At 36.7% G+C, this 25,236-nt stretch overlaps 1 long non-coding RNA gene across 1 annotated transcript; it reads left to right on the forward strand.

The window, feature by feature from the left end:
* Window positions 1–9,462: 9,462 nt before the first annotated feature.
* On the forward strand, window positions 9,463–14,540 carry LOC103105200 (uncharacterized). Its single transcript, XR_471340.3, has 3 exons — window positions 9,463–9,580; window positions 10,754–10,877; window positions 14,440–14,540. It is a non-coding gene; the product is annotated as an uncharacterized LOC103105200 (long non-coding RNA).
* Window positions 14,541–25,236: the final 10,696 nt, after the last annotated feature.

Raw genomic sequence — 25,236 nt, forward strand, 5'->3', positions numbered from 1 at the left:
TCTAATCCCTCTTCCACATCACAGCCTTTCAAATATCTAGAGACATTAAACCATTTCAAATACACCTCAGTGTACAAACAGCCTGCTCACATGTTCACATCTTGGCCAAAAGGATGTGGTAGAGACATTGGTAAATACTACTGTGGCATCTTTTTGTTAAAAAAAAAAAAACTGTTAAAAATAAAATGAGGTTAATCTTTAATGACTTGTTCTTAATGAACTCATGTTGGCATGTAGGGATCACTCCTTTCTTTTCTGAGGGCTCACAATCTGTTCATTAATCTGTTCTAAAGCTTTGCCAGGAATGAACATCAAACAGCAATCTAGAGTTTCTGGTGTCTATCTTCTTTCGGCTTTTGAAAATCAGTATATTTTCCTATCTTCAGTAATGGGTCATATCCCCATTCCTCTAACTTCATTGGCAAGTTCTTTTAGTAACCTTGGATGCAACTGACTGAACCAGCAGAAGTGGGCAAATTAGTCTTTCTTGTTAAGTTTCTGATTAATTTTGAGTTTCAATTCTGTTTTAACCATTTCTCTTCTATCCTTTTAAGTCTTTATTTTTCTCCTAAAGAAAACAGAAATAATGAGGCATTGGAGTGGATTATAAAGCTGTAATGAACCTTGAGAGATCATCTAGTAAAACCTCTTTATTTTAAAGATGGGGAAACAGTCCTAGAAAGATGAAATGAGTTTAGTATGTTTGCTTTCTACTTGTCATCCCATTTGCCCTAAGCCCTGAACCTATTCCTTACTTACATAAATGGGCTGGAGCCAGGTCTTTTCACTTAGAAACAGAGAAGTGCTAAAAATCAGGGCTTGATTTATTGTTTTGTTTATTGTCTAGACTTAAAGGGATGAAGAAAAGGCTAATAATGCAGATTACATTTAAAAGTGCATTAGGTATATGTGTATATACACATAAATATATGTATTTATATAAACATTTTTTCTATAGACATCTTTTGTATATAATAAGGTCCAAAAGGATTCTTTGGCAGATGTAACAAAAACTTTTTAAGCTACCTTATGATTAATAAATATGCATATAACTGGAAGACACAGGAAATGGCAAACCACTCCAGTATCTTTGCCAAGAAAACTCCATGGACAGTATAGTCCATGAGATTTGATCAAGACGTAGGCAGAGGGAATGGTTTGGGTTGTTGTTTTTTTTTGTCTGAAGGCAAAGGAGAAATAATTGATTCCATTTTGTATTAGGAAAAAATGTCAGCCACTGGGGAGTTGTGAATTGGTCCATCCATTCTGGAAAGCAATTTGGAATTATACCTACAAAATCACTACACTGCACATACCTTTTTATCCAATGATAACACTAGTGGAGTATAGAGCAAAGAGATCAAAGAAAGAGGAAAAGGACCCAAACATAAATATGTTCTGTGCATATAGAGAATGTTCCAAAAGGTGCTGCTTAAAGCTTTAGTAGCATAGCAAATCTTAGTGCAATTTTAAACTATAAAAGCTTTGGACTGCACTAAGAATTTTGAACTCTGTATTTGTGTGTGTGTGTACATTCTCACACACACCATATAAATATGTGTACATATGTTTGCACATATATGTATTTGCATACTCTTGATTATGAAAAAGACGTAGAAATTTAGCGAGTATTTGTTAACTGGAGAAAAACTGACTACATTTTAAGAACATAATAAAATAATGTTGCTCCATAAAAAAAACAATGGAAACTGTGGTTTTTAAAACTGTAGAAAGACTTGTAAGGACTGATGCAAAGTGCAATAAGCAAAACCTATAAAACATTTTTTGCAATAATAACAACATTATAAAGAATAACAACTTTGAAACTTCAAAAGACAATCTCTGATCACTGAGATGACAAACTGATTCCAGATCAATCATGAAGCACCCCGCCCACCTTCTGACAGAGAAGTGAGGGGTAAAACATTGAGAATGAGACACACATTCTCAGACACTGCAAAAGAGGAAGCGTTTTGGGTGACTATTCATATATGTTGTAAAAAAAAAGAGTTTGTTTTGATTTGGTTTTTAATGGGTGGAAAGAAAGCTTAGCAAAAGGTTAGCTGAAAATGGGAGAGGGGCAAGGGTTACTGAGGCACTGAAAAATATATTAATACAGCAGAGAACAGAAGGCTAGAAAGAACAGACAAGCAGGAAATCATTGGAATTTACATGTTGAATTTATTACATATTTTAAAGAAAAGCATGTTGCATGTAATATAGATTCACATTTTCTCTCTTTCTGTTCTAGATTAAATATGGAAATGCTCATTTTATTTGGTATTTGTTAAACCGAGGATAAAAAAATTAAAGCTTGACACCACATTTCAAAGTATGGTTCTTCATACATAAAGTAAAGCAATTCAATTATATTCCATTCATCAAAGTGGCATCTCTGATACTAGGCTATTCTCATTTATTCATCCTTCTCACTACTATACAAGTAATATTCTGAATAAATTGATATAACCATGCCTAAATAAACCTTATAACATGGATAGAGAACTAGCCTCAAAGTTAGGAAAATGAATTGTTTCTATTCCTAACACAAAGTAGATATGTAATCCTAGGAAAGTCCTTTACCCTTTAGGTTTTCCAGGCAATCTTTTTAGACTACAAGCTATAACATTCCATCAGTATCATATACCACAATTTGTTCAGCCATTCCCCTTAATTTCTAATTCTTTGCCAGCACAAAAAGGGCTGATTTCAATATATTTGTACAAGTAGGTTCTTTCCTCTTTAAAAAACATCTTTTAGGGATACAGACCAATTAGTGGTATTACTAGATCAAAGGACATGCACTGGTTTATACCCTTTAGGTACAGTTTCAAATTGCTCTCCAGAATGCAGTTTGCATTCAGTTTGCAACTCCACCAACAATTCATTGTGTTCCAGTTTTGCCACATCCCCATGGAAGTTAATTGAAATAAGCCAGGTAGAGGATGAAGAAGCCTACAGGCAGTTGAAGATCCAGGAGACATTGGGACTGGAGATATGTGATAAAAGCTTATTTGATCCTCCCAACAACTATGGGAGGAGGTGGATACTATTATTTCCCCCATTTTATCAATAAAGAAATTGAGGCAGAAAAAGGTCAACTGACTTTCCATTTCTGACCTATTTGCACTGAAAACAGATGGTGAAAAAAAAACATAAAATAGGTAGTCCAAACCACTTACACTCACATTTTCAATTCAGATCATGAACTTTGAGCACAAAGTTGAGCTTTTTAATAAAAAGTTTTGATATACCATAGGCTTTCAGAGTTGTTCATTCCTGCAAGTTGGCTTGTGTTCATGAGTCTCTAAGAGCTTGGTAATTAACCTTATTCCCATTCTTTCTTTTTCTTAAGGCATTAAGTGGATATCGGTTCATTTTTCTTCATTTATTTGAGTTGAAGATTAGGTCTTACATTTGTTTCATTTCTGACATAAAAATGATGAATGCCACCATTATTTTTTCAGAGAAGAATGGAGTGAGGAATTCTCCATTAGCCATCGTTTGTCCTTTGTACTCCTATATCTTTTTGTGCCATTTGATTAAAACTCACCATTACGAATATGAATTCTATAATTTCTATCCAAAAAAGGTTATTTGTTGTACTTATTTCTTCTCTCTGCTGACCTTGTCATTTAAATGTGACAGCCAATGGTATCATATATGTATTGTTACAACAAAATACCAAACTCCAAAGCAAAAATAGAAACCAAGGAGAAAAATATATATAAGCTATGTGATAATTATTATTTTCTTAATTATGACAATTTACATAGGACATTTTAGAATAATTAGTGCCTTGTAACAAGGATGACAAGCAAAATATGGCTCATTTCTAAATGTTTTAAAAGTTTCACTGGCATATGTGAGCCCCTATTCACCATACACTTGCTTTCTGTCTCCAAGCAGTCAAAAGGCTATTTAATATGCACAATATCCATTTTGTCTTAAATCATTGTATTTGGTAGACAGAACTGTTTAGGACCCATTCTGCATACACCAATGACCAGTCTCACTTCTTTATAATTGCTTTGGGGTGTTTCCTACTATCTTCTGCTACTGAGAGGTGGTCAGCTGGATCCAGGTTTATGAGAATGCACCAAACTTCTAGGCTTCTGGGAGACCCACCTTCTCTATGGCTATTGTTGCTTGCGCTTTCCTGGCAAAGATGCCAGAGCGGTTTGGCATTTCCGTCTCTAGCTCATTTTGCAGATTACAAAACAGGCAGAGTTAAGTGATTTGCTCTGCTTCCCACAGCTAGTAAATGTCTGAAGCTGAATTTGAACTCAGATCTTCTCAAAGCTTCCTCCTTAGCTGCCATCTGGAGAACTATACCTGAAGACATTTCAGAAATGTATCTCAAAACATCCAGTTCTAGTCATCCTTGTTCCAAGAATACCGTCAGGACTTTCATAGAACCAAAGAATCTCAGAAGAGGAAGAATCTTCAGAGGTCATCTCATTCAACCAAAACTAGAATTTGAGTCAATCTCTCTGACAATTGATTGTCTAGACTTCTCCTGAAGAGTACAAAATAAATAAAAATAAAATAAATAATAATAAAAATAAAATAAATAAAAATAATAAAAATAAATAAAAAACAAAAATAGGAATTCACTCACATCTAAGCTACATGCCATATATTGTTATTAATAAGATATATACAAAGTAGATCTAAGGCAACTTAGAGGGCAAGTTGAGAGAACCAAGAAGGTGGTTCATGAAGTAAGTCTTGAAGGAAGCCTGCGGGTGTAAAAAGTCAAAGCTGAAGAAGGAAAACATGCCAGGTGTGGAGGGACTCCACTGCAAAAGTCTGGAGATGTGTGATAGAGTGTCATTTGTGTGGAACAGAAAGTAAGGCCAGTATGGCTGGGCCAACAGAGTAGGTGGAGGAGAGTAATATGTAAAAAGAATGTAGCCATAGGACAGAGTTAGGTTTGAGCTTTAGATGCCAACTAGAGGAGTTTCTATTTGACCCTTGATGAAACAGAGACAATAAAGATTTTCTTGGGTAAGTAATCAATACCATTAAACCTGTGTTATAGGAAAAATCACTTTGGCAGCTTTGTGGAGGTTAAATTGGAAGAGGAAGAGATCTGAGACCAGAAGAGCAACTATAATGCTCTTGTTACCGTCCAGATGAGAGGTAATAATTAATGTAGTGGTTATGTTGAGTGTAGAAATGGGATCAAATATTGTAGAGATTCAAATGACAAGATCTGGCAACTTATTGGGAATGCGAGAAGTCAGGAGTTCTGGTTGCAAACAAGAGTGACTTTCAGGATGGGAGAACCCTTGTATGTATTAGGGAAGTAACAAAGAAGGGATGGAATTCTCTTCTTGTTCTCCTTCTCAGACCACTCCTCAGTCTCTTTTGCTGGATCTTCATCTCCTCCTGGCCATGGGTATCCCACAGGGCTCCTAAACCTCCTTGGGTTGACTTGTTGATCTCATTAGCTCCAATGGATTTAATTACCATCTCTATGTTGATGATTCTCAGATCTACCTATCTTGCCCCAATCTCTCTGCTTACCACCAGTCTCACAATTCCAACTTCCTTTCAGACAGCTCACACTGAATATGTCCAAAACATAACTCATTATCCTTCACCCTGAACTCTTCCCCCCACATTTCCCCATTATTGTCAAAGGCACCATTATTCTCCCAGTCCCCTAGGCTCACAACAGAAGTGTATCCTCAGTTTTTCACTATCTTTCACTTACTATATGTTCAATCTATTGCCAAGGTCTGTTTATTTCCCATTTCAATTTCTCTCAATCACTCCACCTTCTCTCCTCTGATATTGCCACCATCTTGGCACAGGGCCTCATCTCTTCATACTTAGACTATTACAATAGCCTGCTAGTGGGTCTCCCTGCCTGGAGTCTCTCTCCACTCCAATCTATTCTCCATTTAATCAGCAAAGTAATTTCCCTAAAGAACTGATTCCACCATGTCACCCTCCCCTTCCTCAAAAACAAACAAACAAAAAACTAAAAAAGAAGGCTCCCTCTTACCTCCAGGATCAAATACAATGCCCTCTATTTGGCATTCAGAGTTCTTTATGACCCACTCCTCCCTCGTTCCAGTCTTCTTACACATCAATCCCTGCTATTTATTTTTTGATCCAGTGGCACTGGCTTCCTTTGTGTTCCAAAAAAAAGATACTCTCAGATATCTCTCAGTTCTCTGCAGTTTCTCTAGTTGTCCCACATGCCTAAAATGCTATCCCTCCTCAACGCCATCCCTGGCTTCCTTTAAGTCTCAACTAAAACCCGATCTCCTCAGGAACCCTTTCCCAATTCCTCTTAGTTCTAGTATCTTCCCTCTGGTAAATATTTTCTATTTACCCTATAGCTTATGTGTACATACTTGTTTGATTATTTTATCCATCATTAGATTGTGAGCTTCTTGAAGGCAGAAATGTCTTTTGCCTCTTTTTGCATTCCTAGTTAGCACAGTTCCTGGCATGTAGTTAGCATTTATAAATGTTTATTAACTGACTGAAGTTTATGGAGAAATGAGGAGTCCCTTTTTGGACTTATTGGACAGTTGGTTGGTCAAAGAAGATACTAGGATTAGACATATACGTCTAGGAATCATCTATACATAGAAGATACGCATGAGAATTCTTATGAGAGCCAATTGGTAGAACATAGAGATGTCAGAGAAGAAGCTGAGGACAGAGCGTTGGTTTATACTCTCAGTTTGCCAGTTTGGAATGGATGAAGATACAGCAGAGGTGATTTAGAAGAAGCATCCAGGTTTGTGGGAGGAGGAACAAGAGAGACTATTGTCAGAAAAGCCCAGAGAAAGCAGTGTGTCCAGAGGAGACAGTGGTTAGTAGTAGCAAATGCTACAGTTATTCTCAAAGTCTAGAAGTGGCAACAACCTCTCCAAGACGTCATCAAAATCATAAAAAAACATCATTGTCATTAGTGCTTATATAGAACTATAAAATTACAATACTTTACTGAATTTACTGAGGTTACCTCACTGAATAAGGACAAAAATCCTGTAAGGCGGGTGTTTTTATTTGTTTGTTTATTTGTTTACTTTTTGAGGAATCTGTGACTGAATCAAGCTGACTTGCCCAGAGTCACACATTTAATAAGTGTCTGAGGCAGGATTTGAATGTATATCTTTAGATTTCCATCTGCTATAACACCTAGCTGTCCCGGATATATCTCTTCTGTCCCTCACCTTATTCCTATCTCTATCAATATCTCTTCTCCATGCCCTGCCCCATAGATAGGCCATTAGAAGCTAAAATGCAATTGAATAAGTTCTATCCATAATAGATAGTTAAGTAGACAATTGGAGATATACTTGGAATGTCTCACCTTATCTGTGAATAAACACTGAATCTTCAAGTCATAGGTTGGAAATTCTTATTCACATTTGAAAAAGGAAAACCCAGCAAAACATCTGCCAGCAAGCACAGCAACTGTCAGTCTCAGAAAAATAGAAGAGCATCATTCTGTACTACTGTGTATCTGTCTGTATAAGTCTGAAAATAAACAGGCCTTGTTTGAACTGGAAAATTTCTTCCCTATCTGATCCGTCATGAAGGAAGGAAGGAAGGAAGGAAGGAAGGAAGGAAGGAAGGAAGGAAGGAAGGAAGGAAGGAAGGAAGGAAGGAAGGAAGGAAGGAAGGAAGGGAAGGGAAGGGAAGGAAGGAAAGAAAGAAAGAAAGGAGAGAGGAAGGGAGGGAGGGAGGGAAAGAGAAGGAAATTTTTTAATGATTTGGTTCCAACAGTTATAGATTCCTTTTCTCAAACCTATTTTTACTTAGGTGTACCAAGCTGTGCTGGAAAAGTGTTTAACAACCCATTCTCCAAAAACAACCCCCCAAAACGTTCTCATGACACACTCTTCAGTTTAATATGAACTAACATTTTCCTTTCATTTTTTTAAGATAAGCCATCAACAAAACAATAAATCAAAGACTGATTCATAGCATAGGCTATTTTTTAAAATAAAAGTACTAAAACTGAAAAAGTCAGAAGTGTGTTTCATTATGTTACAGAGAAACTAGGTGTGGGTAAATTGAGAGTCTAATTTCAAATCCTACCTCTGAGGCTAACAAACCATGGTTTAGGGAAGTCAGTTAATCATCTCTGAGCCTCAGTTTCCTCATTTCTAAAATGGGAGCAATAATACCTACCCCACAAAGTTATAGAAGCTCAAATAGACAAGATATACAAGTTGCCTTGCAAATTCTAAGATAGTATTTAAATGCCAGTTGTTTATTGGCAAGGGGTTGTATAATTCATGCTGCTCAAGTGTCAGAAAATAGGCTAATTTTTTTCTTTCTCCACTCTCTATGAAACCCAAGGTTTGTGTTACTTTTAACTCTGGTACATCTCAGGACACTCACCCCATCCTGCAAGCCACCACCCTTACTGCTCTCATCTTGCGGCACCCCCCCTTACCCCCCCCCCCCCCCCCGTGTGATATGGTTCCTAATGGAGTGTGGAGTAGAAGAAGGAAACAAGTCTAAATGAAGATGGCTACAATGTCTTTAAGCCTCAGGGACTGAGAAATCATTCTACACCTTCCCCTGGCTCCCAGGGTAGCCACTGAAATGTAGCTGACTAATTTAACAGGGAAATCTGGCATTCCATGGAGGTAACCATCCTTGAACTGCCGGCGGCAAGGCAGGGCAAAGGGATCTCAGTGTGTTCTAGGATGAAATCTCCCACCTAAACCTGCTTGTGGCAGAGCCTTCCAGTGACCAAGAAGAGCTCTGTGCTAATTGCTGCCTCTATCATCACAAAACAAGGAAAAGAATAATCAAAAGGAACACACTGGTGATTAAACTGCATTCTTTCCCTGACGTTTGAGGTCTAAAAGATGAACCTGATGAATACTAATACTAATTCATATTCATATAGTCCTTTAAGGTTTGCAAAGCACTTTACATATATTATCTCGTTTGATTGTCAGGACAACTTGATGAGGTAAGGGACATTAATATTCCAATTTTATTCATGAGGAAACTGAGGCCCATAAAGGTTAGGGACATAGGATCAAAGAAAATAGGTTTGGAGCCCGAGGCAACTGTAGAAGCCTGAATTAAACAAGTTATGGAGCATTCATGATGTACTGCGCTAAGTTGCAGGTGTATGAGAAAAAAGAAAAGTTGTCCTTACTGTCAAGGAGCTCACTTTCTAACGGAGCGCCCAGCAGGCACGTCAAAGAGTACATCCCAGATAAATACAGCAGAGTTGGGAGGTAGCCTCAGAAAGGGAGGCAAAGCCAGTGCTCCTTCCCTCAGACTCTGGCCATATATCGAGTAGGTGTCTGAGGAGGGATGTGAACTGAGCACTTCCGCCCTCCCAATCCATCCCTCAATTTACTACACTTCATTGCCTCACATAGATGATGTATAACAGGCTGAGCCTGAGAGTCACAATCACTAGCCAGCAATCACTACCTCAACAGGTACATTGAATCTGTCCAATGAAGTGGCAAGCTGTTTCTGGTTCAGTATCCCAGGGACAGTTTGAGTGGGCTCTGGTGGTAAGATGTCAGAAAAGGCAGTTTCCCATTTCTCAGATCGCTGCTCCCTTTTACAGGTCAGTATTCAGGCATATTTCTGAAGTATTCTGTTTGCACAGTTGACACCCTTGGACTAAGTTTGGCCACGCGACATAATTTGGGTCATCTGATAGTGAAAAAATTGCAATGGATATTTGTTTACTGGATTAGTTTCTTTAGTAAATAAAAGGGTGTCTCATTTGTTTGTTTGCCACTCATCCAATCCAGGAAATGGTGCTTCCCTGGGATGCAGCATAAGACTGACAATGGAGACCTAAAAGTCCTAATCTTGCCTCTTCTACATATCTCCTTCATGACCTTGGGCCAAAGAACTTCTCATTTCCCTCATTTATATTTTTTGAGCCACGGTCTCTCTGGAGATTTAGTGATCTCAAAGACTTTGAAAAATCTCAACCTGTTTTAGGATGCATAATTTATTTATTCAAGAATTAATTTATTATCTATTTAATTATTAATTGATAGATATAGTCATCTGTTTGGAGAATGAGATTGGATTTTACTGTTTCATTATGTTTATTCTATTGCAGTTTTTCTATTGGAAGCATGAAAGGGTTATTGACCTCTTGTTTTTCTTTATTACATTCAACATTATTGATCTTCATTCATTGTCAAATTTATTATCAAATGAAGTCCCATGCACTTCTGGGTGATGCTTCCTTTCGCAAAGAGTTCCTCAGTATCATGATGATGCCTTCTTTATGCGCATGGGCAGCAATTTCATACTTTTAAGTTTGTTTATGTAAATTTTGGGGGTTTAACATTGAGTGAGGACAAATTTTATATTACTTTTAAAACTTTTTTTTAAAGTGTCACATTTCTAATCAAGATGAACCTTTGTTGGCTAAATGAAAACATTTAAAGGTGGGGACTTCCCATTTTTCAAAAGTTCCACATGTGGTTCATAAAGTATGAGAACAACTATATCACAGTGATACCACAATACATTTAGTTTCAAAATGACCCTAAGAGAACATTATTTATCCATGCATATTAATGCTCATTGAACAAAAAGTTCATAGAATGAGCAAGCAAAATTGGGTTTTATACACACACACACACACACACACACACACAAACATTTGGTAGTGGTTAAGAAAGTAGTCTTGTCTCCATTCTAATGGAAACTAATTTTTTTTTATCATAGAGAAAATAATGTGAGACAGACTTCTTTATGCTCTTCTCTCCCATAGTTTTTGTCCAGTGGCTTACCAGTATGGCCAAGCCAAACTTACAAAGGAAGTTGATTACATTCTTTGACTATAACAACCATTCCCCAAAGGAAGGAGAATTTGCAGTTTGGAGGCAAGTGATTTGGTAAGCAGTCCAATCATATAGCTGAAAAGGAAGTTTTCAGAGAAGATGCTGAGAGATAAGACTATTGATTCATTAGAGAAACCCTAGGATAATAAGAAGTAGATTCATAAGAAATCAGAAATAGGAGAAATGAAGAGGTCCTTGAGAACACAAACTGAGACAGAATCAAAAGGCACAGCAGTTCTTAAAATGGTATCCAGGGTCTCACCCTGAGAACCTCTCAGGGAGTGTCAAGGTCAAAACTATTTTATAATAATACAAAGATGTTTTCATTTCTAAGATAATATCCTGCAAAAACAAAAGCTCTCAGAGGGACATCAATAATTTTTAAGAATGTAAAAGGGTCTTAGATCAGCTGAGTGGGGCTGTGGGTAGAACACTGGGTTTAGAATCAGAAATAGACATCTTCATGAATTCAAATCCAGCCTTAGACACTTATTAGCTGTGTGACATTGAGCAAGTCATTTATCCCTATTTGCCTCAGTTCCTCATCTGTAAAATGAGCTAGAGAAGGAAATAGCAAACTACCCCGGTATTTCTGCCAAGAAAACCCCAAGATGGGGTCACAAAGAGTTGGGCATGACCGAAAAATGACTGGAAAATCACAAAAGGGTCCTAAAGAACAAAAAAGTTTGAGAATTGCTTCAGTGGATCAGATGTCAGACTACTTCAGAAACTTACTAACTGAAACTCATACAAGTCACTTCCTCAGTTCATCTGCTAAATGAGGGGATTGGAGTCAATGGTTTTGAAGGTCCCCTCTAAGGTCCCTAACATCCATGAGTAAAATCATATAAAGAGAAAATGACACAAGAAAATAATGAGAATTTAGATCAATGTTATGACTAGTCTTCATTCCAGAAATGGTGATTAAACATATTCACCTCCTCTCAAAAGGGAGAGAAAGTCTAAGGATCTGGAGTGCTTCCTATGCCAACAGAACTAATGAATGCAATCATTTTTTAATTTTGTTGAATTCTCTTTGTGAAAAAGATGTGGTAGGTGCCATGTCTATGTAGGCTTTGTGCTCTGGGTTACTGCATGAAATCACAGGGAACAGAGCAGTAAGAGGGCAAAAAACCTGGATCTGGGGATGGAACCTCATTCAGAAATGGTTCTTTGAGGGGATGGGAAGCAAATTATTGAGAGGATGTAGGAGAAAGAAATGGAAAATCGCTCTAGTTTCTTTGCCAAGTTGATTCACAAAAAGTTAGACATGACTGAAAAAAGACTAAATATTAAAGAGTATTCTAAAAAATGCATCTAATACCTTATGCAGAGAAAAGTCATAAGAATACTACTTGTTGCTGGCCACAGGTAAAGCATGGTTAACCAGGTCTTACTTAAAGTTTGTTTCTTCAAGCCAGTCTAGCAAGGACCTTCTCCTGGAATATGATCAGGGGAGCCCTTTTGGAGATTTGGAGCTTAGTTTTGGCAACCTGGAGACGCTGAGCTCAAAGGATTTATTTTGGAATGACATGCCAGACTTTGAGTTTGATCCTTCCCTCCATCCCTGCTCCATGAAAACAGTGGGAAAGTAAGGTTCTTTGCAGTTAAAAGAATGGATAGCTTTGGCAGTCTATTTTGATTCTGATCTGGGGCAAATACCATCTATTCCTAGACTTCTGATGAGGGAAAGTGGAAGGAACAGGGTCTGCTCTCAAGTGAACCATTGACTCAACTAGATAAGGTTGTCTTTTCTGTTTTTGTTTCCTTTTCCCAACAGTTGAATAAACATTAACCTTGAGGTGGATGTCCTGTCAAGGCTTTAAGGCTACGTTATATGTTTTAGAAATAGGTAGATCCTGAGCCGGATGGCTGAGCACCTGTGCTGGTGAGGGAAGTTTCTGCCTCCTTGAGGGGACCATGGACAAGAAGAGTAACATAAAACTATCCACTTGCCCGAAGACATACACTGGGATTTGTTTGGACACAGCAAAAATATAAAATACTTAATCAGCAATCCCTTAAAGTACTTTATATTCTGAAGAAGTTTAAGTATAAGCCTCCTGAGAGGATAGAACTGTACTTATCAGTTAGTATTGCTAGTGAGAAATTATAAGAACATTTTTAGCATTTCATTGATGTAGAAAATACATACCTGTGTAATATTAGAATCAGGGCAGCTAAGTGACACAGTGGCTAAAACACAGGTTCTGGAGTCAGGAAGACCTGAGTTCAAATCCAGCCTTGGACATTTTGGGTGACCCTGAGCAAGTCACTTAATCATGTTTACCTCAGTTTCCTCATCTGTAAAGTGAGCTGGAGAAGGCAATGGCAAATCACTCCAGCATCTTTGTTAAGAAAATCCTAGGTGGGGTCACAAAGAGTTGGATACCACTGGAACAACTGAACAACAACATATTAGAATCCTGTAGATTGTATATCTTTCTACCCACCCTCTTCTCCTTTATTGTGTTCTTGACTTGAGTAATGAACATGAAATTTGGGAAACATGGAATCCTTTTCTGTGTGGTCAGCTCGGCAAGTCACTTAACTTCTCATGCATTTAGTTTACTCATCTGTAAACGGGGATCATAATAGCATCTGTTTCCCAGGTTTGTTTAGAGTGCTGGATGAAATAATGTATGTAAAATACTTTGCCAACCTCAAGATATGCAGATGCTAAATAATGATGATGATGAAAAACCTAGAGGCTAGTCTACATCTAAGGGGAATAAATCATCTCCGAGTTGCTAGAGTAGGGTGAAAGGAGCCAAAGAGTGTGAGAAAAGGAAGGCCACTCCCACTACTCTAAGAGGTCACATTCACCAGACTGAAAGGAGTTCACTCTAGAAGGCCTAGTAAAATGGGATACCTAAGTGGAAAAGGGTATAGATGCAACATTCTGATTCCTGTGGGCTCAAGTGGGGCTCTGCCATAATGGATAGTATTTCATTTATATTCAATTATTTCATAGTCTTATTCCACTAATTTCCCCCTTCCTTCCAATTAACTTAAAATGTCACCCACATGACATGTTCTATCAGAAACAAGGTCTATTACTACATTATCTGCATCCTCAGAATGAAATCACATTTTATTGCATTTTAAATATATTACAAGTATGGACTTTTTCCTTCACTGAAAAATTTTCCTTGAGTTCACTAAAAGCATTTCTTTTTTCTGTGTGCCCCATAAAGATGTTTTTTAATAGCTCTGCATTCAGGTTTTTTTTCCTTATGACCTGGTAAAAGGGATGTTTTTTTTTTTTTAATCTTTAGAGCAAAGAGCTCCCAGTTTCTACCCAAAGAGTTTCATGGCTGTTCCATTTAACTTATAATAGCATTCATTCTGCTATATCATGTGTCCTGGGAATAATTCCAGGGTCACCAAGCCCTGTGCTTTCCTTTTTCTTTTTGAAAGCAACTTTATTTACTTATGAGATCCTCAAAGGGCACAAATGACAATGGGAGCCCTTTACTTCACCCATCACTCTTCTGCATACTGATGAGCACCTCATAAAATATTAACTTAGTTTGTGTCTTGGGTAAAATATAGTGTAGTAGTGTGACAGTGATCTGTATAATCAACTCAAGGTTTCTATTTTATGTTTGAAAAGGAGCAAGGATAATGGTTTTCAAGGAGTCTCCTCACAGGACTGATGGGAAAATGGGCTTAATTCATAGATGGAAATACAACACAGTGAGTTAATGACTAAAATATTTGCCCTGTGATATTCTACTTGTCTTATCTTCTTCTTCCTCCCTTCCTTCCTCCTTCCTTCCTTCCTTCGTTCTTTCTTTCCCTCCCTCCCTCCCTCCCTCCATTTCTCTCCCCTTCTTTCCCAAGGACAAAAGATCCAAAGAGAGAGGCACCACTTGAAGAATTAAGTATTTTAACAGTAAGGATTTAGAAATGCTCTGTACATCTGAGGTTGAAACACAAAAACTGATTGATTCCTGAAAAACAGCTATTTTGGGACTAGTATCCAAAGGAAATATTTTTCTCAGGGTGGAAAATGAACATCTATATTGGCTAAGCCTCATGGGAGAGAATAAATGAATCTACATCTTAAAATGTTTACTTTTCCTAAACTATAACTAGTTAGTGGAAAGAAAGTGAATGAGGGAATCATATCATGGACTAGAGGAAGAAAAACTAAGAAAAAACACATGTGAACTTATATATACATGATAATGAAAACATGTTTCCTCAGTCATTGATCTTCAGAAGACTCTATAGCAGATTTCCATTCCAGAGACATCACATGTTTTAAATAAAAGAGACTATTTTACTTCTTCCGTTATACTTTTTTATATTGTTTGTTCTTAGTGCACCTGGACAAAGTACATTTATAGACATGATATAAATATATAGACAGAAAAACATCATATGTCAGTGAATTTCTACGGGATAATCTTACAGAAACATTTCAAAAAATATTTTATTTTTCCCAAATTACATGAAAAAACTATTTTTTAAAACAATTCATATTTTAAAAAACAATTCATATTTTAAAATTTTGAGTTCCAAATTCTCTCCCTCTTTCCTACCTTCTCCCTACCCCCTCTCTGAGACAACAATGTGATATAAATTTTGCATGTGTAATCATGTAAAACATTTTTCCATATTAGTCATTTTGTGGAAGAGATCTCAAATTAAAAAAAAAGAAAGATAAGTTATGTTTTGTTGCTCATTTAGCATCTGTCAATACAGAAACTTTTTAAAAAGATCTCTCAATTAGAATACTTTTCTTTAATCTAGCTCTAATATTAAGACTAGCTGTTATTGTTTTGTTTTATTTTTAATTAAAGTACCAATATAATGGGTAACTTTATTTTACATCACGAGTGCTGGGAACTGTGATTTCATCCTGCTCTCTACTCATTTGACAAAAATGGATCATGGCTCCTGTAAACCTTGGTGGATGATCTTCAAAAACTGTTGTGGTTAAATTTAAAATCATTTCTTGGTTCTGAGCTTTTCCAGAAACTTAGCTAAGAATTAGATGCAGTGGTGCATGCCTGAAATCCCTGCTAGTTGGGGAGGTTTAGACTAGTAGATTGAACTCTAAAGTTCTGAGCTAGACTAAGTTTTGCACCAATATGATAGTCTCCTGGGAGGGAACTAGGGAACCAGGCTGCTTAAGTAAAGAAGAACCTATTGGGCCATAATAGAGGAGGTCAAAATTTCCACTCCAATCAGGGTATGTGGATGACTATTGTATTTCCAGCTTGAGTAGATATGAAGACCCAGTCTCAACAAACCAACCAACAAAACAGATTTAGCTAAGCTGTTCTCCAGATAACACATACAACAATCATCAACCATCCATTGCTGAGTCAGGCTAAGTATTTCTGGATTGCTGGAATAGGCCAATCTTGTACTCAAACAGCATTAGGCTTTAAGGGTGTATAAATACTTTTAATTTTTATTAGAATCTTTATTTTACTGCTACTTGATCTTCCAGGTTTAAACTAATTAAATTGGTTCTCATAGAAGAACTGTAGAAGGGGCAACCCTATTGGGATGTGAAATAATTATCAGATAGATTTATAGGTCAATAAGGATCCTTAAAGCTTTACAGTAGAAATACTATAGGTATTAAATTTTTGTGTGTGTGTGTTTATAAGCCCAAAATCACTGTGTGAAATCACATAAGGAACTCCCAAGGTCAAAGACAAGGGTGAGGACCCATATATCCCAATCTATTGCAGTACTTTTTGTATTTTCTGAAGAACTAGAAATAAAATGTGTTGTCATTATTTTGAGGACAGATGAACAAATCATGGTATATGAAAACAATGAGAAATTATTACTTTGTAAGAAATGGCAAATATGAGGAATGTAGAGAAGCTGGGGAAGACTTGTATGAATTGATACACAGTGAAATGAGAAGAACCAGGAGAACATTTTATACAATAGATACAATAATTTAAAAGAAAATAACTTTGAAGGACTTCAGAACTGGTCACTGGTTAAAATAGAGATTAATCCTAACTTCAGAAAAGTGCTGAAGGATGCATCTCACCTCCCAACAGATGACAGTCTTGAAATATGAGTCACACTTTTTCATACATAGTTAACATGTTAATTTAATTTTTTTGATCACCCAAAATTCCTGTGCAAGCTTCTTTTCAGTGGAATGGGAAGCAAGATGGCAGACAGTGATAGGGATTCATAAAGAACGTGAAATAAAATGAATTGAAAAGCAAAGAAATGTGCAAATAAGAATGCAAACAGAAGCTCAAAGGTAGACATGGAAATGACAATTTTGTTACCATCTTGGTAAATTTAATATATACTTTTAAACAAACAAATAGCATGTAATAGAATTTCATGGTTCATATCCAAAATCTCTGTATGTAGTTGTGATTGTTAAGTTAAAAATAAAGAAAAAAGGTTCAAATCTGGCCTCGGACACTTCCCAGTTGTGTGACCCTGGGCAAGTCACTTAACCCACATTGCCTAGCCCTTACCACTCTTCTGCCTTGGAACCAATACACAGTATTGATTCCAAGACAGAAAGTAAGGGTTTAAAAAAATAAAGAAAAGATATTTAAAAGACCTAACAAAATGCAATTCTTTTACTCAATTCTTCACTTTCAACATACAGTGTGGCAGAAAATCCACCTTCTGAGACTTTAAAATGAGCAGGAGAAAATGTAAAGCTATTTAGTATTTTTACCACCTGCCTATGTGTATTGTTGAATACAGTGAGATAAGGTGAGATAGGGCAGAGCTGGCCTATTGATAGGTAGGCAGAAAATACCATTTCTTAGATAACAAGATGTCAGGAATAACAGTAAGTACCTCTCTTCTCCCAAACATTTTTTTTTATCAAACACTAAACCTAAATTCTATTATTTTAGAAATTATTCTTCTGGTTTAAAGACCTTGTCTCCAGAAGTAGGGTTCATAACTCAGGGAAGTATAGAACTTTAAAGCTTATTTACTTTTAAGAGAATTAGTTTATCATGTTGGTTGTTTATTTTTGTTTCATGCAGAGAAGAGGCTATTGTTTTTCTGAGAGCAGATTTTGATAGATGGAATATATGCATTGTTTTGTTTTGATCCACAAGGCTAGTAATTCCTCTTCAAAGGGTTGAAGCATTACATTGACATTCATCTTAGAAGAACTGATTTATTCTACAAGGAAAGTAATTTAAATTGCTTGATTGAGCATTTTCTCAGTGTTGAGAGAAGACTGTGGGAACATGATCATCTTGAGGAAATACATGGAGGTAGTCTTTACCTGGAGCTTTGATAGCATTTCTACAGCAGGCATGAAAACATGTCCACCTTGCAGACAGAGTTGAACACAGCTCTTGAGGCAAGGTCTTTATTTGAAGTTTCTTATTAAAGGAAGTTAACTAGTTATATTTAGATTTAGATTTTGATGACAGAAAAGGTGTTTGAATCCTAGAAAGAAAAGAGAGTCTTGTTGTCATTGTTGATATCCATGAAATGGACTTGCCTACCTAGAAAGTCAGTTCTGTCTGGTCACATTTTATCTTTTGTCGTGTTCAGCTATTTTTCAGTCATTTCTAACTCTTCGTGGCCACATTTGTATATATTTATTTGTATATGTATGTATATATTTATTTATCTTATGTATCTTATGTATATATGTATATATATATCTTATGTATATATATGTAATATATATATTGGCAGAGATATTGGAGTGGTTTGCCATTTTTCTTCTTCAGCTCATTTTACAGATACAGAAACTGAGGCCAATAGAACTAAGTTTCCCAGAGTCACATACTTAGTAAGTGTCTGAGACCAGATTTAAATTCAAGATGAGTCTTTCTAACTCCAGAGACAGAAACTCTATCCACTGTCCCACTTAGCTGCCCACTTTATCTTAGTATGTCCAGCAATTTACTAGGTACTTATTTATACATTCTCTTGGAAAAAAACACAAGTTCCCAAACAAAAGTCCACCTTTCATCAGCTTAATAAATACGACCAAGCTGACCTGATCAACTCTCATGACCATGACATTCACTGGAGTTCCCTTAATTTCTTTCTCTGATATCTATTACTCTAGAAAGCTTTAAGGAAATCCAAGATACAGCAAATCCCGTAATAACCATGAAAATATTTTAAGTCTCCATTTCCATCTTGAATTTGTGTAATCTTAGTTTTTTGTCTACCTGAAAATCGCCTTGATCATAAATTGGGAGTTTATCATTGATAATATTTGTAGGTTCTCACCTGGCTTGGGACATAAATTCTTTGAATACAACTGTTAATTACATGGATTTGCTTCATCCTGGCTGATTGATATTTAGATATACATCCTCTTTATCCTTTTATTGTTTTCAGGGCTCTGTAAGTCTGTCTCAACAGTCTTGACAAATTGGATTTCCTCAGATGATTTTAAGACCAGAATGTACCTGTCAGTTTACTTGTTACATGTCACTACTTTCTTGGTAGAAAGGAATAGTTCCACAGCTGGAACATCTGCCTTGACCACAGCTGTTGAAAGATAGCTTATGTTAAACTCTACATTAGCTAAAGTCAGACTTATTAATTAATGGTTTTCTAAAAGGTACTGTTAAAAATAGTTAAGTGGAGGGTCACTGAAGATGGAAGAGGAGAATGAAAGTGCTTTGTAATGAGAGTTGTGAAAGAGCCATTTGGCTCTGAAGAAGTAATGGAGTCTTTATGTATATTTATTTAATAATAAAACAAGGTTCTATGTTTACACACAAAAATATATGCAGAAGTGTGCTAGACTTAGCTCATAATGACCCATAAGAGCCTATTGTTGAAATTTTCAGATGAACATTTACATCTTAGAAATTTTCAAATGCCCAAAAGCAGGGTTTGATTTATGACTTTATTAATTTTCTATATGAAGAAAGTGATGGAGATCATGTGAATAAGGTCGATTGCTAAATATTTTCCGGCATACTACTACATGCATTAATATATGAATATGACACACATGTGAATAATTTATGTATGTTCAGCACATACAATGTATTTGTACATATGCTTTTTGTCCAATTTTCCTTCATCTTGCCATCTTTCATCAGGGAACATATGTATGCATATATTGATGTATGCATACATGTAAATAGCTGTGTTTGGATTGTGTACATATACATATTTTGTGATTATTGTTCCACCATTTCAGGCATGTCTCACTGTTTGGGACCCCATTTGGGGTTCTCTTGGCAAACATACATAAATACATACATACATTTGGCACCTCAGGACAAATAGGTGGCATAGTAAACAGAGCACTGATCTCTATCCAACCTCAGATACTTACTAATTGTTTGACCCTTGGCAAATAATTTATCCATGTTTGCCTCAGTTTCCTCATATGTAAAATGAGCTGGAGAAGAAAATGAACCATTCCAGTATTTTTGCCAAGAAAATCCCGAATGGGGTCATAAAGAGTCAATTATGACTGAAACAACTGAACAAAACAATATCAGCTGAAGTATGGGAAGAAAGTAAATGGGGGAAGAAAGTAAAATCAACTCAAGGAATCAGTTCATGAACTGGCTATTAATTTTATGGAACCTTGATATGATCTGGCACCACACTACTGGGCTTCCATCTATATGATGGAATAGAATCTTTAACAGAGGACATTGCTTTAGGAGGGGAGAGGAGTTGCTTCCCCTTTCTTTCCTCTATCCTGGTCATTTATTTTATTTGGGGAAATTTTCACAAAGAATGAGCTGCTGAGAGCCACAATCAGCATATCCTTAAACCCACTTTTTAATGTCATTTTAGTGGAAGGCTGTGTTGAGAGAAGAATATAACCCCAACGAAACCAAAGGCAGTTCAGTATGGCAGAAAGATGATGAAGTTGATTAACTTTCCATTTTAACTTCTTATTCTTGCCAGCTAGATGCCAAACTCTGTTGTTTATATGATGCTGAAAGACTGTAGGTTTGGTCAATACTCCTTCAATTTCAATACTGTAGGACAAAGCACAGAGTATCAACCTGCCCTAGTTTGATTCTGCATTCTAGAAATGATCCAGAAGAGCTCAAAATGATCACAATGGAAAGTATTCCATGGGCTAAAAGTATTCAGAATGGGTACCAATATTATGCAGATTCATCAGATAATGAATCAATTTTCCATCATGTTTTGGCTACATAATCATGACCACTGTTGTTTCATTTGAAAGAAATTCAGTCTTCTAATTGTGGGGTGAGAAGTCTAAAAACATAATTGATTGTCATTTTTTAAAAGATATCATCTTTATAGAGACTCAGAAAACACTCACTGAAAAGGCCTTCTAGTTGGGAACTGGGGTCTAGGGAGGTGGATAGGTGAAATAAATCTTAATATCCTCATTAAGGAACTTATTTCATTTGGCTAAAAAAAAAAGTCCTCACTAAAAAAACATGTATACACACACACACACACACACACACACACACACACACACATAATTGTCAAGACCATAGATAATACCCTGGAGGTGAGCTCTCTAAATCTTTAAGAACTTTTTAAAGATTTTCTAAAGACCAATTAAATTGCAGAATAAGGAAAAGCCAGCTACATGGAAAATTATTTAGTGAGACCTGGATGTAAATGGCATGAATAAATCTAAAAGCACTTTCATTATCATGAAAAAGATTTTAATTGTCCCCAGCTACTACAGGCAATTTACACAATCAAAGTAAGGATTCCATGTGGAAAAGATATCAGATTTTCATGTTTTGGGGAGGGAACATTATAACTAACTTTTTAGTTAAATGCCTCTACATCTGATTTCAATCTACTTTTGTAGTTTCACACCACTTCCCTTTATTCAACCTAAAATCCATTCCAATTGAATTATCCACATTGTCCTAAAAATACTCAAGTATTTCCCATTTCCTCACCTCTATTATGATATTCCTCCAACCTGAAATGTTTTCGTGCTCTTCTTATAGGACAGAGGAAGGTAGGTTAGATGACGGTACAACTAGATGGAGGCAGAATTGGTTGAATGAATAGACCAAAGAGTAGTCATCCATGGCTTCACTGACTAGTGGAATGGCCCAGGGGCACATTCTTTAGGTTGTTTTATCAGTGACTTCAATAAAAGCATAAATAGTATATTTATCCAATATGCAGATGGCATGAAGTTGGCAAGCTAACTTACAAAGTAGTAAAGTGTTTAAAAAGTTTTGGCAGGTTAGAAATTCACACTAAATTAAAGAATATTTAATAGAAATGAATGCAAAGTTTGAACTTGGGCTAAAAGAAATAGTTTCCACAAGCCCCAATGGGGAAAGCATGATTAGCCAAAAGTTTTTCTGAAACCTATATCTGGGAGATTCGGGGTGACTGTAAGCTCATTATGAGTCAGTGGTGTACTATGCCATCCAAAAATGCTAATGTGGTCTTGGACTACATTAAGAGAAACATAGCTTCTAAGAAAAAAAGGAAGTGACAATCTCATCATAAATGGAGTATGTGAGGGGGAGGACTATGTAATTAGCCTAGAAAGATAGGTTAGAACCAAAGAGACAAATTTAGTTCTGATATAGGAAAAAAAACTTCCTAACAACTAGAAATGAAAGGGAACCAGCAAAGAGGTATTATAACAGGAGGAAGTGGTCCAACTCAGCTCTCTTACAATACTCTAACAAAGATCCATGAAGAAGACCAGACTGAACAGTGAGAGAACCAAGGTAAAACCATAGTTATTTTTCTAATCTAAGATAGTGAAATTAGTCCACAGGAAAGTAACTAGGGAGAATTCATTTAAGTCACAGACAAGTGACCAGGGAAAGGATTATTGGGGGAGGGGGCTTTAATTCTGTCACTCAACCTGCAGTTAGTCTAACAGGTAATAGAATCTTGATTTAGCATGTGCATATTTAAGCAATGGACCTGAGACTGAAAAACAGACCAAGAAGAAATGAGAAAGACTATGCCCTAAATTAGACCATTTAATATATACTAAGAGTTTGAACCTCCCTAACCTGAGACATTCCTGAGAACCTAATACTACATATTACTCAATACTTGTAGAATACAGTATCATAATCCTAAGTAATATAGACAAGGGCCATATAAGGCCTCAACTTTCCCTACAGAAATACATAGGGTTTAGCCCTAATATAACATTCCAATATAGGAAGTTGGAAAAAATGAGAAATTAAAAAAAGATACCAAGTTATTATGGAGACAGTGACATCCCAGACTCAATACCAAAAGAGGAGGATAATTCCAATACATCTTCAATAAATCTCAAAATCAACAACCAAAAAAAAAACCAAAACCAACAATTTGGTCACATAATCAATTAGAATTCCTGAGACAAATTAATCTGAAATATTTTTAAAATGTTAAAATGATTTTACAAATGAAATGAGAGTTCTAAAGGGGAAAAATGGTAAAGAAATGAGAGCATTTGGAAAAAGGACTCAAAGGGGAAATTAATAGCTTAGTACAAAAAAATACAAAAGCTTATCCAAATAACAGAATGCCTGAAAATTAAAATAGGCCAAACAAAAATTAATGACAAAGCAAGACAATAAACATTGAAATAAAGTCAAAAAAATGAAAAATGAACAGAAGAAAAAATACTTGGCCTGGAAAAGAGGTCAAGAAGAGACAAATGTTGACAGAAAAGGTCAAGAAGTTGCTTGGGCAGACAGAATAAACAAGCTGAAGCAAACAGGACCTGAAGGAAGAACTAGGAAGCAGTATATGCTAAGCAAGTTCAACCATACCACTACAACAAAACCATCTTGGACTCTGATGGAGAGTCTTTGAACCTTGACATTAGGAAACTTAGAATTTCCATCAGAATACCACAAGACCTACTTCCAGCCCAGTCCTCACAGCTTTCACCTAGGGAAGAAATTTCTGTGGAAAGACAAGTCATCAACAACCAAACTACTACTGCATTTTCAGGGGAAGCAAACAAACATAGCTAAAATAGCCAATCACCCACAGAGAGAGTCAAGAGGCAGCATGTGACAGGCAAATCAAACTATTGTCACCACTGACTTATCTCCTCTCAGATGCTGATGTAAACCGTTTAGGATCCTGGTCCTTAGTTTTTGGGGAATAGCAACCTCCCCTGGACCTCTGGCTGGACCTGATTCCAGCCCAGCTCCCACAGTAATTAATGAAGAAAGAAATGCTTGTGGAGAGGGGGCATTCCTGCATTATCACTATCAGCAATAACAGTTGTTCAGCTACCACCAGGCTGTGGAGGGGCACAAGAGCACTGAGAATGGTAGTACTCCCTGGATTACCAGTCTTGCTTCTGATCCAGTGCTCATGCCCATCATCTGTGGAGGTTATTTATGTGGAGAAAGGCCAAGCATCTCAATCAACCAAGGTGAACTCACAAGACAGGCAAGGCAACTTATTTAAAACAGCAATTCACCCTGGGGGAGAGACAGGAGGCAGGAAGTGTCCAGTGGTTTAAAAAAAAAAAAGTATCCTGGCCAAAGATTGCATTTCCCAGTGTGCCCAAGGGTCCCACCCCCTTACTTCCTGGTATGGGATTGGTCTTGAATGGACCAATCCCGTGCTGGGGAGGGACCATGTCTCCGTACTTCCGGGCGCGGGGTTGGTCTATATAAGGAACAATCCCACGAGCAGGAGGGGCCTTTGCAGCCGAGAATGATTGGGGATCTTAGCGGTGTAGTCAGTTTCAGGCTAGCTGGAGCTCAGGTCTTCTTTCAATAAAGTCTAACAGTTTTAAAAAAGAAAAAGTTGCTTTGTTGTTTTTTTGTTTTTTACATTTCAGTCAGACAAGTCAAACAGATTCTGATGGAGACAGACCAGGACCTTGAACCCTAAAGTCTTGGAAATAGCAAGGCTTCCATCCCAGACCCCCAGCTGTCATCCTGGGAAGCAGTCTCCGTGGAGATGCAGCCCGACTACTGCTTCAGCAGGTGCTACCATCATACCTTTTTGAACACTCAGAAAAGAAAGCTCTTGTTTTCTTGTTGGTTTAACTTGCCTGGCATATGCTATCTTCTTTTCTCCCTTAGAGTGCCAGGTTGCTCAGCTAGGTTGGCCTGCCTAACCTTGGCACTTTCAAATGTTTCAAAATAAGAAAGTGATATGATTTTATCAGTGGAAATGACTTTAAAAAAGACCATCTGTTTAGCTACTTTATCCCGAGAACCACAGAACCTTTCTATTTGAATTACAGCTAAAACTTTCTCTAAGTTTTATCTCCTCCCCCACAATGTGAATGCCTTGAAAGCAGGTACTATCTTACTTTTCTATTTGGACCCACAGCAATTAGCATGGTGCTTTGCCCATACTAAGTGCTTAATACTGATTTTATTTCATTCATTTAAAAATAATAATTAAATAATTAATTAAGTAAATTAATTAAATAAATGTTCCTAATACAATGCATTCATTGGATCACAGAATTAAGAATGTGTGGGGATCTAACTCAAATAGGAAT

Source organism: Monodelphis domestica, chromosome 8, assembly GCF_027887165.1.
Source record: "Monodelphis domestica isolate mMonDom1 chromosome 8, mMonDom1.pri, whole genome shotgun sequence".
Classification (NCBI taxonomy): Eukaryota; Metazoa; Chordata; class Mammalia; order Didelphimorphia; family Didelphidae; genus Monodelphis; species Monodelphis domestica.